The sequence below is a fragment of the Suncus etruscus genome, chromosome 19 (genome assembly GCF_024139225.1).
Source record: "Suncus etruscus isolate mSunEtr1 chromosome 19, mSunEtr1.pri.cur, whole genome shotgun sequence".
Taxonomy (NCBI): domain Eukaryota; kingdom Metazoa; phylum Chordata; class Mammalia; order Eulipotyphla; family Soricidae; genus Suncus; species Suncus etruscus.
Window position 1 is genome coordinate 22,962,622 of NC_064866.1, and position 13,428 is coordinate 22,976,049.

The following is a 13,428-nucleotide window of genomic DNA, read 5'->3' on the forward strand; positions in this document are numbered from 1 at the left end:
AAAGGATTCAAATAGGAAGTTATGATCAAAATATTAGACTTGTTAATGCCAGGAAAAAAAGTTCTGAATATTGACCAATGAATTCAGCAAGATTTGTGGTCTTGACCTTTGTATAGAAAAAGAAAGTATTCTAGAACATAATAGAGAATTTAAGAATTGTTAAGCCTTAACAATAACTGTTAAGGCTTCTTCTCAAGGGAAAAGAGAATTGAGTCTAATAATGTACAGGGTATTAAGGTGCTTTTGTTGAGTTTGATTTTGTGAATATAGAGGATATAGCATGTAACAAATGATATAAAAATGATATATAAAGTATAATATATAATATTAAATAATATATGATATAATAGATAATGATTAAATTATACTGCGAGGAGGTTAGATTGGAGTGGGAAATGGATCATTGGAGTAGGGAAAGTCACACTGATGCTAGGATTGGTGTATGAGCATTTCATACTTGAAATGATGATTATGAACAACTTGGATAAGTAAAACAGTGTTATAAAAATGGTAAATGTTAGATTATATAAAAATATTAAATGATCAAAATACTAAAGGAAATTAGAAACAACTATATAATACTAGGCTATAGGATATACTTAAATAACTTATGAGTTAGAAGTTATATGAGAAAGTAGAAAAAAATGAACAGTATTAAAGTACATAAACATTTAAAGAGCAGAGAACACATCCTGGCTCATTTTATGAAGTCAAAAAATTCTGATATAAAATGCTTGACAAACTAAGAAAAAACACAAGTCAATATAACTCATGAACATATACAGAAATCCTCAAGAAAATAAAGACGACTCTTATTTAGCCTATCTGAAATGGCATACTAAATATTTTACAAAATGGAGTTTATTTCTAGGATGAAGTATTTTAAGCCGGAATCACATATAATTCACCACAATAATTTTTAATACAGGATGGGAAGACCTAGGACAAATATAGGCACTTGAAGCCCTTGTCTGAGTTACACACTGCCTGGTATGAATATCACTGATTGTATCCCCGAGTCCCTGAAGGCACCCCACAAAGGCCAGAAGAGCATCACATCTGCTGCACTAGCACTAATAATCTATGTAACTGTCAACCTGGTTGAGCATATTGGGAGTGACCTCTGTACCCTTGAACTCTCTTGGGAGACCAAAAGCACCTCAGAAAAGTCAACAACTTTGTTAGTCTCAAAGGATAGAGAAATAATTCAACAAAATGTATTTCATTTGTGTGGTCTATGATAAAACTGATGAGAAGAAAATACCCTCAGCCTGATAAAAACCAATTAAAAAAATTTTTTTTTGTTTTTGTTTTTGGGCCACACCCGGCAGTGCTCAGGGGTTACTCCTGGCTGTCTGCTCAGAAATAGCTCCTGGCAGGCTCGGGGGACCATATGGGACACCGGGATTCGAATCAACCACTAAAAAAAAAAAAATCTTACAGCTAACACTGTTCCTAAGAAATGTAATGTTTCCATTTCTAATTGCTAGAATTGGCATAAACATATACCACAAATTGACAGAAATATATTGTCTCAGATATTTTAGGAGTCATTCAAAGTGTTGGACTTCTCAGGATCTGTTATAGATTTTTCTCCTAATCTTATAGATGAACAACTTTTTATTTGACTTTCACTCTCAACGTCTTTTATAAAGATAGTATTCAGGTATGGTCCTACTTGAATAAATTCACGTTAATTAGTCTCCTTAAAAATGACTGTTGTTAAATGGTCACATTTTGAAGGAATGCAAATCAGAACTTCAATGTTTGATTTTGTGGTTGTGTGACTTAACCTTATCAAACTGCCAAGCCACCAAATTTGTTTTTGAGTTTTGGATCCTGCACACCTTAAAATTTTGTAAAATTATCACAGGAAATCTATGTTAAGCTTATATACAAATGTACCATACTTTGTTACCCTAAATAGTAACACAGGAGGCTCAAATAGCACCAACCACAGTCCAGTCCACTGACTTTAGTAACACCGTAGAAAGATCAGGACCCTTATTGATCTACTTTTTGATGAGTCTATTTGCCTTTTGTGTTGTAATAAACAATATGAAGTAAGTTTGTGCCTGCAAGAAAGCAAGCTAGGGTGGTAGATAGGAAAAGGAGACACAGGTGAAGGGAAGGTCACACTGGCAGTGGGTACGGTATTTGAACATTAAATGCCTAAAATGTCTACTCAGAACAACTTGGTAAATCATGTTATTATAAAAGTTTAAAAATGTAATTCCCAGTAATAACACATGAATTTGTCAACATAAATGTTTTATTTATAGCATATATATAGCTGATGTATATATAATCAATTTTACTATGTATACATATGTAGTACAATGAAAATAAATAATTTTAACATGGGGCCGGGCGGTGGCGCTAGAGGTAAGGTACCTGCCTTGCCTGCGCTACCCTAGGACGGACCGCGGTTCGATCCCCCGGCGTCCCATATGGTCCCCCAAGCCAGGAGCGACTTCTGAGTGCATAGCCAGGAGTAACGCCTGAGCGTTACCAGGTGTGGCCCAAAAACCAAAAAAAAAAAAAAAAAAAAAAAATTAACATACATCCAAAAAATATATTGATAATTTAACAAACTGCAAGACCAGAAAAGAAACTTAAAACATTGTGGGAGAAGGAAGACTAACCTTATTTGTCATCAAGATAAAATTAAAACTCAATAAAATAAATAGCATAACTTAAATGAAAAAGTGCCAAGTATTACGAAATGAGAAGAAATTGGTTTAATTGTTAGATTGCTAATGGGAGTATGGAGTATTTTAACACCTCAGATTTGTACAGATTTACCTACAGTAGGAACCACTTTTTTTGCCTAGATATTAACTGGGAAGTATTTACATGAAATCATGATTCTAAAAAACTTTATTTGTAAATAAGTGCACACATTTTCTGCATTTATTTAATGATACAGAAAATACACAATGAAACAAATTGGTTAAAAATAGTAGAAGATTTTACTGATTAAAATTAAGTTATGTTAATTGGTTAAAATAGCAACAAGCGCTGGTTTTTGTACAGTAATTCTTTTTGGTTTTTTATATTTTCTGAAACAAATATTTTTACAACAAAAGACAAATAAGTTACTACCGAGTTATTAGGTGCCAGTTCAGCTTTCTGGGTCTGAAATTTAACTCAGGTTAGCATTGGGTAAGTATGAAACACCAAAAGTAAAATATAAATCACAATAGAAGTCAAGAACTATTAGAAAAAGTCATTCATAGAAAGCAATTTTTTTGCCATTTTCCCACCTTTTTTCTTTTCTAATTTTCACTGTAAATCTATTTACAATTCAAGGATGTAGAAGAGGCAGTTTTTCTCAAAAAATACTTTTGTGTGCACTAATGATGGCCTGGCTTTAAATGGTCAACACTGTCTTCTAAATGCTTTGAAGAATTAGAAAATCTCACCCAAAACACTTGAACATTTTGCATGTGTGTCTCCTTTCTGTGTGTGTGTGTGTTTTTCTTTTTAAAGATCTTTGTTAAGTTATTAGTTGGAGAACCTATATTGGCATAAACAGAGCCCAAAATTATGGATCTTTACAATTTCAGAATGTCCTCAGTTCATACAATTAGAAATAACCTGATTCTTGTTCGTTAGGAGCAAAAAACAGTGACTAGTTTATTTTCAAATGTGTTATAAAATCACCACCTGTGACACATGAGGTACTTTTTTCAAGAGGAAATAAAAACTACTTATTGGTAATTTCTAGGAAACATCAAACCAACAAATATATAAAGGTACTTTGTATTCCACCACTACCTCACCACCGTCCAGTGTGATAGGATATTTGTCCATTACAGCTGCTGCTAATTTATACTGCACAAATCTTTGGACACCGGGAATTAGAATTAAAGGTACAATATTATATATATATAAATGATGACCTTTCTGGTTTGGGGGTCATATCAACTGTGTTCAGGGCTTACTGTGATACTAGGGGACCATTTGTTGCAGTGTTTTAATGTGCTGGGGATTGAATGTAGGTTGATTGCTTGCCAGGCAAATACCCTGTCTGTTGCACAGTCTCTCCACACTCTTCTTGTCTCTAAAAAAAGATAAAATATTCTATCAGTACCACAGAAACCAAAGACTACTGTGCTTTGCCTTTTAACAATCAAAAAAAAATTTTAACTGGAATTACTGGGGCCAAAGGATAGCACACAAAAATAAGTAAAGAAAAAAATTGAACTGCTTTATATTTCCAAATAAATATTTGCCGAAGTACAAGTGTTCAGTGCTTGCAAACAAACTCACTATAATCTGTTGTATCAGCTTAAATTGTAAAATTATAATAATTCCTTTGCTAAATAAAGATTTCTTTGGGGCAAGTTAAGAGAAAAGGAAGGTGTGTCCTCAGAACTGTGCTGTTGTTGCTAATATATTTAAAGATCTTAGACTTCTCCACTTTCTTGGTTTTCTGAAAGTTCAGTTCATCACAAACACCTCTCTTTCTCTTTGCTGAAATTAGTATTCAAATTTGGGTCAACAGAAGGAGGCACCTTGAAATTTAATGACAGAACCACCTGAGGCAAATTTAAACTGTTCACGTAGAAGACCTGTTTTAGAGAATGGAAATAAATTATAGGCTTAGATATAGGACTTCTATGCTTCCTAGACTGACTTATGAAAGTAGTTCTTTTGATCAACTTTTCAAGCTGAGATAGAATATCAATTATTTTGGACCAAAAACACTCAAATTCAAATGTTGCTTGTACTACTTCAATTGATGAAGAAACCTAGTTCTTCAGGGCACAGAATAAGCAATTCATGTCCTCTTCCATATTGGCCTTGAGCTATTCTAATCTCATTGAATATATTCCTTGGGGTCATTCTGAATAATATTATCAACTTCAGGAAAATACAGCCCTCTAGTTGTCACTTCTGTACACAAGAGTATCCCTTAATCCACATTACAGAATTAGAACTATGTGGTTGGTTGTTCATTTATTATTTTTGGCTTTCCATGTATACCTAAGACAAATCAATGTAGTTCAGCTCAGCAACTCACTTTGTATTTCAGTCACACAAGATGAAAAGAAAACTATGTTTCTTCTTAAGGAAAGTAAAAGAGCAGAATGAATCTCTTCAGAGTGGAAAACAACTATCTCTGTTCAAGAACATCTACCATTACATTTGTTTTGTCATCAACACCACTAACAGAGTGGCTACTCTTTCATAAACATCCTTGCCAGTTTTTCAAACCTTTTGACTTTGTATGACAGAGAAAAAGTATGTTTTGTCTTCATATTGGGAGAAGGTTAATACTCTGCTTTAATTCCTCTTCAAACCCAAAATTTAAGATAAGATTAGACTCATCAATACACAGTACTGTAGGTTTTTCTTCATAAATTCTGGGATTTTCTGCATATAGTCTAGGTAGTTACATTAATAGTAATCCCATTACCAAATTTCTGTGCTTCAGCAAACCTTTTACTGTTGTCCCTTTGCCATTGGTCAGAAGAATAGATTTCTTGAGGAATCATTCGTTGATAGTTAGCTTCCACATATATTATAGCACAGGATTATTTCTCCATTTTAAGATTTTAAAAAATTAGTATTTTTTTTTTTTATTCACATCTAGCTTTTTGCTTAGGGCTCACTCTTGGCAGGGCTCGGAAGACTATATATACTGAGGATCAAATATATGTTACCCAGGTGGAAGGCAAATGCCCTATCCACTGTACTATCTCTTCAACCACACAGACTATATTTTTTTACTTACAATGGCTTTATTTGGAGGTCCTGAGGTAGGAAAGGTTGAGAATAAGAAAGAGAGATAATACTGTTCCTGCAAGAGCACTATTACACAATCTAGCATGGACGTATGAAAGAATGAAGGTATAAATATAGTCAAATGTCGTTAGTAAAAGAGTATTTAATAGGATCTGATGTAATAGTACCGTGGGTAAAAACACTTAGTGTAGAACTAGGAATAGGTCTCAAGCACAGCTAGGTTATAGCTCTCTCCAAACCCAAAGTATAATGTTAATACAATGGAGAGAAATATAATCCTTTATAGATTAAGGTTAATACTACTGGAGAGAAATATAATCCTTCATAAATGAAGGTTAATACAATGAAGAGAAATATAATCCTTTATAAATTAAGGTTAATACAATGAAAAGTAATCCTCTTACAACAATGTCTATAAAATTAAAAAGTATTTTAAAGTAATTTATTACAATGTTTATATTGAAGTTTTTGCAAAGAAGACAATAATCTTTTAACAATCTGGCTAAACAATTAGATACAAAAACAAAATAATGGAAGTGGATTTCTGCCTTAGACTTAAAGGTCTTTAAAAAATTTACTTACAATGGGTTAAGGGCTATAGATCTAAATGTAAAACTCACAGAACATGCAAGAAAATCTCAGTTGCCTTGGTTTTGGTTTTTGCAATCACTTATTTTTTTAAGAGTGAGAGGCACACCCAGCGATGTCAGAGATTACTTCTGGTTTGATTCTCAAGGTTCATTTTAGCTGTGCTCCGGGGACCATATTCAGTGTCAGCCAAGTGCAAAGCAAGTGATTTACCCATCCTATCTCTGTTCCAAGGCAAACACTTTGGAGATACTACACCAAAGGCATACTGCATAATATATACAAAAGAAGAAAGAGGGAGGGAAGGAAAGGAAGGAAGGAAGGAAGGAAGGAAGGAAGGAAGGAAGGAAGGAAGGAAGGAAGGAAGGAAGGAAGGAAGGAAGGAAGGAAGGGAGGGAGGGAGGGAGGGAGGGAGGAAGGGAGGGAGGGAGGGAGGGAGGGAGGGAGGAAGCTAATTAGGACCCCAAAATAAGTACCCCAGGGCACACTCTAGTCATAGTGATGAAAACCATAGATAGAATACTGGAAGTAGTAAGATCAAAAAGTAAAATTACAAAGAGGCAAACTTAAGAAATACAGTATATTTATAACAAGCAATCGCCAGGCCTGAAGTCAGTAGTGGGATATAGAAAAGAGAAATGAATGCCTCACCAAGAGTACTTCACTCAACCAAATTTTATTCAAGTTTGAAGGAAGGATAAACAGATCAGGATCTTTACAGACTCAAAACCAGCCTCAAAAGAAGTAATGAAGGGTCTACTTTAATTAAGGTAGACCCTACAAACACATCAATCTTATACAAATATGAGACAAAATCCCATGAAAATGATCACTCAATGTCAATGGACTAAATGCACTTGTTAAGAGACACAGAGTGGCCAAATGGATTAGAAAACTGAATCCATGGGCCGGAGAGATAGCATGGAGGTAAGGCGTTTGCTTTTCATGCAGAAGGTTCGTGGTTCAAATCCCGGCATCCCATATGGTCCCCCGTGCCTGCCAGCAGCGATTTCTGAGTATAGAGCCAGGAGTAACCCCTGAGCACTGCCGGGTGTGACCCAAAAACCAAAAACGAAAAAAAAAGAAAACAATCCAACTTTTTTCTACCTGCAAGAACACATCTGAATAATCAGAGCAAACATAGAATCAAAGTCAAAGGTTGGAAGACAATCCTTCAAGCAAACCACCCCTTTAATAATGATGGAGTGGCCATATTAATATGATATATAGAATCAGGCTTTAATAGTTTATAAAACACAGAGAAGTTCATATCCTAATAATCTTGGTAATCAAGAGAAATATAGGAAGAAATCACACTCCTACACATGTATTGAGAAGCCAGCAAAATATTTAAAACAACTACTAATTGGTTTGAAGAGTCAATAGCTACATATTAGTGTAGAAGTTTTTAACACTGCTCTGTCTGTCGTCTCTTGATAGATTAATGAGGCTAAAACTTAAAAAGGACATATTTTTGCTTTAAATGAAAAAATGGAAGAGAGAAGCTTAATAAACGTATATAGGCCTTTTCATCCCCTGGAAGTTGAACACATATTTTTCTCCAATGCACATGGGACCTTCCCAAGATAGTCCACATCTGGACCATAAAATAACCTCCATAAAATGAAGTGAATACAAATTATAAAATTTTCTTCTCAGATCATGGTGCACTGAAAATAGAAATAAATTACAAATGGAAATGGATAAATAACTAAAGCCTAGCAAATAAAGAGTTCACTAAGTAATAATGGGGAATCAGATTCCTGAAGGGGGGTGTTTTGTTAATGACTGAATTCCAACTACAATCATGTTTGTAATTCAGGGTGCTTAAAAAAGCACATATATATCATATATATCATATATATATGAGATCCTAAAAACAAATGAGAATGAAACATAAATTATTAGAATTAAGGGCTGGAGCACAGTGGTAGGGCACTTGCCTTGCATACAAACAACCCAGGGTGGACCCAGGTTCAATCCGTGCATCCCATATGATTCTCCGAGCCTGCCAGGAGTGATGTCTGAGCATAAAGTCAGGAGTAACCCCTGAGTGGTGCAGGAAGGAAGGAAGGAAGGGAGGGAGGGAGGGAGGGAGGGAGGGAGGGAGGGAGGGAGGGAGAGAGAGAGAGAGAGGGAGGGAGGGAGGGAGGGAGGGAGGGAGGGAGGGAGGGAGGGAGGGAGAAGGAAGGAAGGAAGGAAGGAAGGAAGGAAGGAAGGAAGGAAGGAAGGAAGGAAGGAAGGAAGGAAGGAAGGAAGGAAGGAAGGAAGGAAGGAAGGAAGAAAAGAAGAAAGGAAAAAAAGAAAGAAAGAAAGAAAAAGAGAAAAGAAAGATAATCAGAATTAGTGGAACACAGCAAAAGTGGTACTAAGAGGAAAATTTATAGCTTTACAATGAATGAAAGGCTTGAACAGATAATTTATTGGCAAAGCTTAAGAAACTGGAAAGTTACAAATAAAATGAGTTGAAAGTAGGCAGGCACAAGGAAATAATCAAACGTAAAGCAGAAATTAATGAACTGAACACCCAAAAAGCAATCCAAAGCAAAAAATTAAATTAAGAATAAGTTCTTTGAAATTATAAAGGTTGAAAACCATTAGCAAGATTCACAAAGAGAGAAACTTAATAAATCAAATAAGAAATAAAATGGTGGTGTCACTGCAGATACTACAGAAATTCAAGGAGAATTCAGAGATTACTTAGATAATCTTTATGAAATGAAGTGAGTGAACCTAGAAGAAATAAATACATTCTTGGAATACTAAAACCTACAAGATTGAAATAAGATGATGTGTACCCAGACTATCATTATTGAAGAAATTGAAATGTTAATCAAAAAGTCTATCCAAACGCAAGCCCAGGCTCAGGTGTTTATTTTCACTAGTGATTTTTTTTTCAAACATTTAAAGAAGACCTACTGCTAATAATTGTCAGGCTCTTTCATGAAATGTAATCAATGTTTCTAAGAAGCTAATATCACCAGTTTTGAAAAACAACAGACACCACAAATAATAAAAATGAATGCCAATATGCCTGATGAATACAGATGCAAATATCCTCAAAAATATTAGCAATAGGAATCCAACAGGTCATCAAGAAGGTCATACACCATAATCAAATAGTACTCATCCCAGATTTTCAAGGAAGTTTTAACAAATACAAGTAAATCAATATATACACCATATTATTATAAGTAAACAATGAAAATTATATGATCATAGCAACAGATTCAGTGAAAGCATTTTGACAAGTTCCAGCAGTCATTCCTAATAAAATTCTCTCAGCAAGATGGGAATTGAAGATACTTTTCTCAATATAGTCAAATCCATTTACCACAAACTTGTGGCAAAGAGGGAAAATCTAAAAGCCTTTTGTCTAAGATCTGGCACAAGTATTCTCAGTCTTATCTCTTCTATTCAATATATTACTGGAATAGAAATTATACAATAAAAATATATCAAGGGCATCCACATTGAAAAGTAATTATTCAAACTTACACTGTTTACAGGTGACATGATACTATATTTAAAAAATCCTAAAGATTTTATTAAAAATGCTTCTAAAAGCATTTGTTTAGTAAAGTGAGAGGTTTCAAAATCAATATGCATTGTCCATGGCTTTTGTACATACAAATGATGAAAAAGAAAAATAATATATTAAAATATTCCATCTCATTTGTGCCTCAATAAGTATCTTGGAATCAACTTAACTGAAGACAAAAGAAATATCTATACAAAGAAAACTACAAATTGCTACTTCAAGAAATAAGAAGACACGAGGAAATGGAATCACATACCTGCTCATGGATTGGTATGATTAACATCATTAAAATGTCAGTACTTCTTAAGGCATTGTACATATTTAATGAATTTCCAATAATAATGCCCATGACATATTTCAAAGGAATAAATATAACACTCTTGAACTCAAATGGAATCTTAAACATCCATGAATAGCTAAAGCAATTCTTAGGATAAAAAATATGGGAAAAATCCATTTCCCCAATAAAAGTGTACTATAAAGCAGTAGCCATTAAATAAGCATGACATTGGAATAAATATAGACCCTCAGATCAATAGAATAGACTTAAATATTCTGAGATTGATCCTGGGGTGTGTAATCATTAATCCATGATAAAGGCACAAGAAATATGAAGTGAAGGAAAAATAGCCTCTGCAATAAGTGCTGTTGGGAAACTAGTCAATTATATGCATAAAGTAAATTCAGACCTCTCTTTAACACCGTGCACAAAAGTCAAATCAAAATTAATTAAAGACTGGGGCCCGGAGAGATAGCACAGTGGTGTTTGCCTTGCAAGCAGCCGATCCAGGATCAAAGGTGGTTGGTTCGAATCCCGGTGTCCCATATGGTCCCCCGTGCCTGCCAGGAGCTATTTCTGAGCAGACAGCCAGGAGTAACTCATGAGCACCGCTGGGTGTGGCCCAAACCCCCCCCCAAAAATTAATTAAAGACCTTGATATCAGACATGAAATCATATATACCTATGGAAAAATGTAGGCAGAATATTTCATGGCAATAGAACACCACTAGTCAAGACAGTGGCATCAAAGATTAAATAGATGGGACTACATTCAATTAAGAAGCTTATGCTCCTCAAAGGAAGTGGTGACTAGTATACAAAGTACGAAGTCTGCTGACGGAATGGGATAATTATTCAACCTATACTCAACTGATAAAGGCTTATTATCTAAGATATATAAGGTACTGGTAAAGCTTAGCAAGGAAAAAAGAACACATCTCATAAAAAAATGGGAAGAAGAAATCAACAGGCATTTTCTCAAAGAATAAATGCAGATAACCATAGGCACATGGAAAAAAATGCTCCACATTTGTAAACCTCATCACAGTGCTTTTTTACCTAAACTTTCTTTTGAGATGATAATCCCACCTGATTGATCAGACCTGTCCACACCTGGGATGGGTTAAGATGCTTTAAATAGGGGCCAGAGAGATAGCTTGGAGGTAAGAGATTGCTTGGAGGCAAATGGGAGACAAGGAGAGAAGAAGCAAAAGGCAGAGAGAGGGAGGCAGCAAAAAGCTTAGCAGAGAAAGCATATGTTAGGAAAAGCACATTGCAGACAGGCCATGGAATAAAACAAGCTGACTCCCATGAAACTATAACTGACTGCTTGTGAATTATTTCTTCACTGTTACCTCATCTTCAACTGCAGGCTGAAGGGTGTAGAGGTACTATGTCAGGGGAAGACTCACCCAACATATGGATCTCTATATAATTTTAGTTTTAGACAACACACATCATTCATCATTGGGAAGATACAAATCAAAACATCATTGAGATATCATCTCATACCATAGTGCCTGGAATACATCACAAAGAACTAGAACAGCTAGTGCTGGCATGGATGCAGGGAGAAATGGATTTTTATTCACTGCTGGCAGGAATTTCAACTGGTCCAGCCTTTTTTGAAAAACATTATGAATATTATTCAAAAGTTAGAAAATTAGCTTCCATATGACCATCAATTCTACCACTCTGAATATAGCCTAGGATTCCCAAAACACAGTATGAGAAGGTCTTCTGGATCCCTATGTTCATCGCAGCACTGTGTAAATATCCAGAACTGGAAACAAGTGCATGAGAACAGATGAAAAATGAAGTAATTGTATTCTCTCATACATGGATTAGTATAGAGTATTATGTTGAGCAAAATGAGCCAGAGGGAGAGGCTAGACTTGAGATTATTTCACTCATCTATATAAGATTATATATATATGTATATATATGAGAAATATATATAAGAGAAAAAAAGATAGTGAGTTAATAATACCAAAGTCAATAGAGATATAGAGATAATGACCAGGAAGACCATTTCATGATATGAAGATTCTCATAGATAGTAGGAGATTGCAGTTAGAGCAGAGAAGGGAACATCATTAAAATGGTAGTTGGAAATAATCACTCTAGACAAGAAATGGGTGCTGAAAGAGATAAATTGATAACCATGACACTCACACTAAAATATATAAAACCACAGTATTTAAGAGAGGGAAAAGTGAGAGTCAAAAAGAGAGAGAAGAAAACTATTTCAGACTGGCAGCAGGCAGGAATGAGGGTGGGAAGAAAACTGGGGACATTGCTGGTGGGAAATGTGCACTTGTAAAGGGTGTTGTACATTGCATACTGAAATTAAATCATGAATAACTGTATCTATGGAAGAAATATAACTATTAAAAACAACTTTGTATCCAAGGTGTTTTAATGAAGCAATGAAATAAGAAAGAAGAAGAAAGAAAGAAAGAAAGAAAGAAAGAAAGAAAGAAAGAAAGAAAGAAAGAAAGAGAGAGAGAGAGAAAGAAAGAAAGAAAGAGAGAGAAAGAAAGAGAGAGAAAGAAGAAATAAAGAAAAATAAAGAGAGGAAGAGAGAAAGAAGAAAGGAAGACAGAATAAAAGGAAGAAAAGAAAGAAAAAAGAACAGCAGCAGAGAAAAAAGCAGTCTAGAAGTAGATTAGAAAGAAATTATACACTGTTATATTAAGATTATGACTAAATGAAAGATAGGTCTATGATTGAGTTTGAGAAACTTGCTATGTATACTATATTTAATTATAATTTCAAAGAAACAGTTGATTAAAAAAGTAGATAAAATGTATACATAAAACATCCAGATATATTTTAAATGTTGATATGTACTTAAACAATACAAAAATCTGTCTAACAAAAAAATAAGTAGTCAAAAGAAAAAAATGTTTTTCAAAGAAAACTCAAATTAGATAGGCATCTTAGTTCTAACGCATAAGAGAGGCCACTGTAGGTTTTGGAAGTACTCTAGAAATTAAAACAGTAAATGACTAGAATATCCTTAAAGGTTAGAATATACTTTAAGGAAGTAACCACTATGATTATCAAGAGACAATAGATTTTAAAGAAATAATACAAACATTTTCAGACAAACAACTACTGTGTGTTTGTTCTCATCAGGTATCTACCTACCTCCAGGAATTATAAGCAAAACATTTTAGTTACTTGAAATAACTCCAAATTTGAAGATATGGGATGCAAAAGAAATGAAGTGTTAAGAAAGGTTAAAGATCTGGGGCCAGGC

At 34.4% G+C, this 13,428-nt stretch overlaps 1 protein-coding gene and 1 pseudogene across 1 annotated transcript in view; one reads left to right on the plus strand and one right to left on the minus strand.

Moving 5' to 3' along the window:
• Window positions 1-13,428, plus strand: part of LOC125997286 (pancreatic alpha-amylase) — a 37,584-nt gene that overhangs the window by 1,444 nt on the left and 22,712 nt on the right. The window lies entirely within an intron of this gene.
• Window positions 4,325-5,504, minus strand: LOC125997147 (ATP-dependent RNA helicase DDX18-like; annotated as a pseudogene).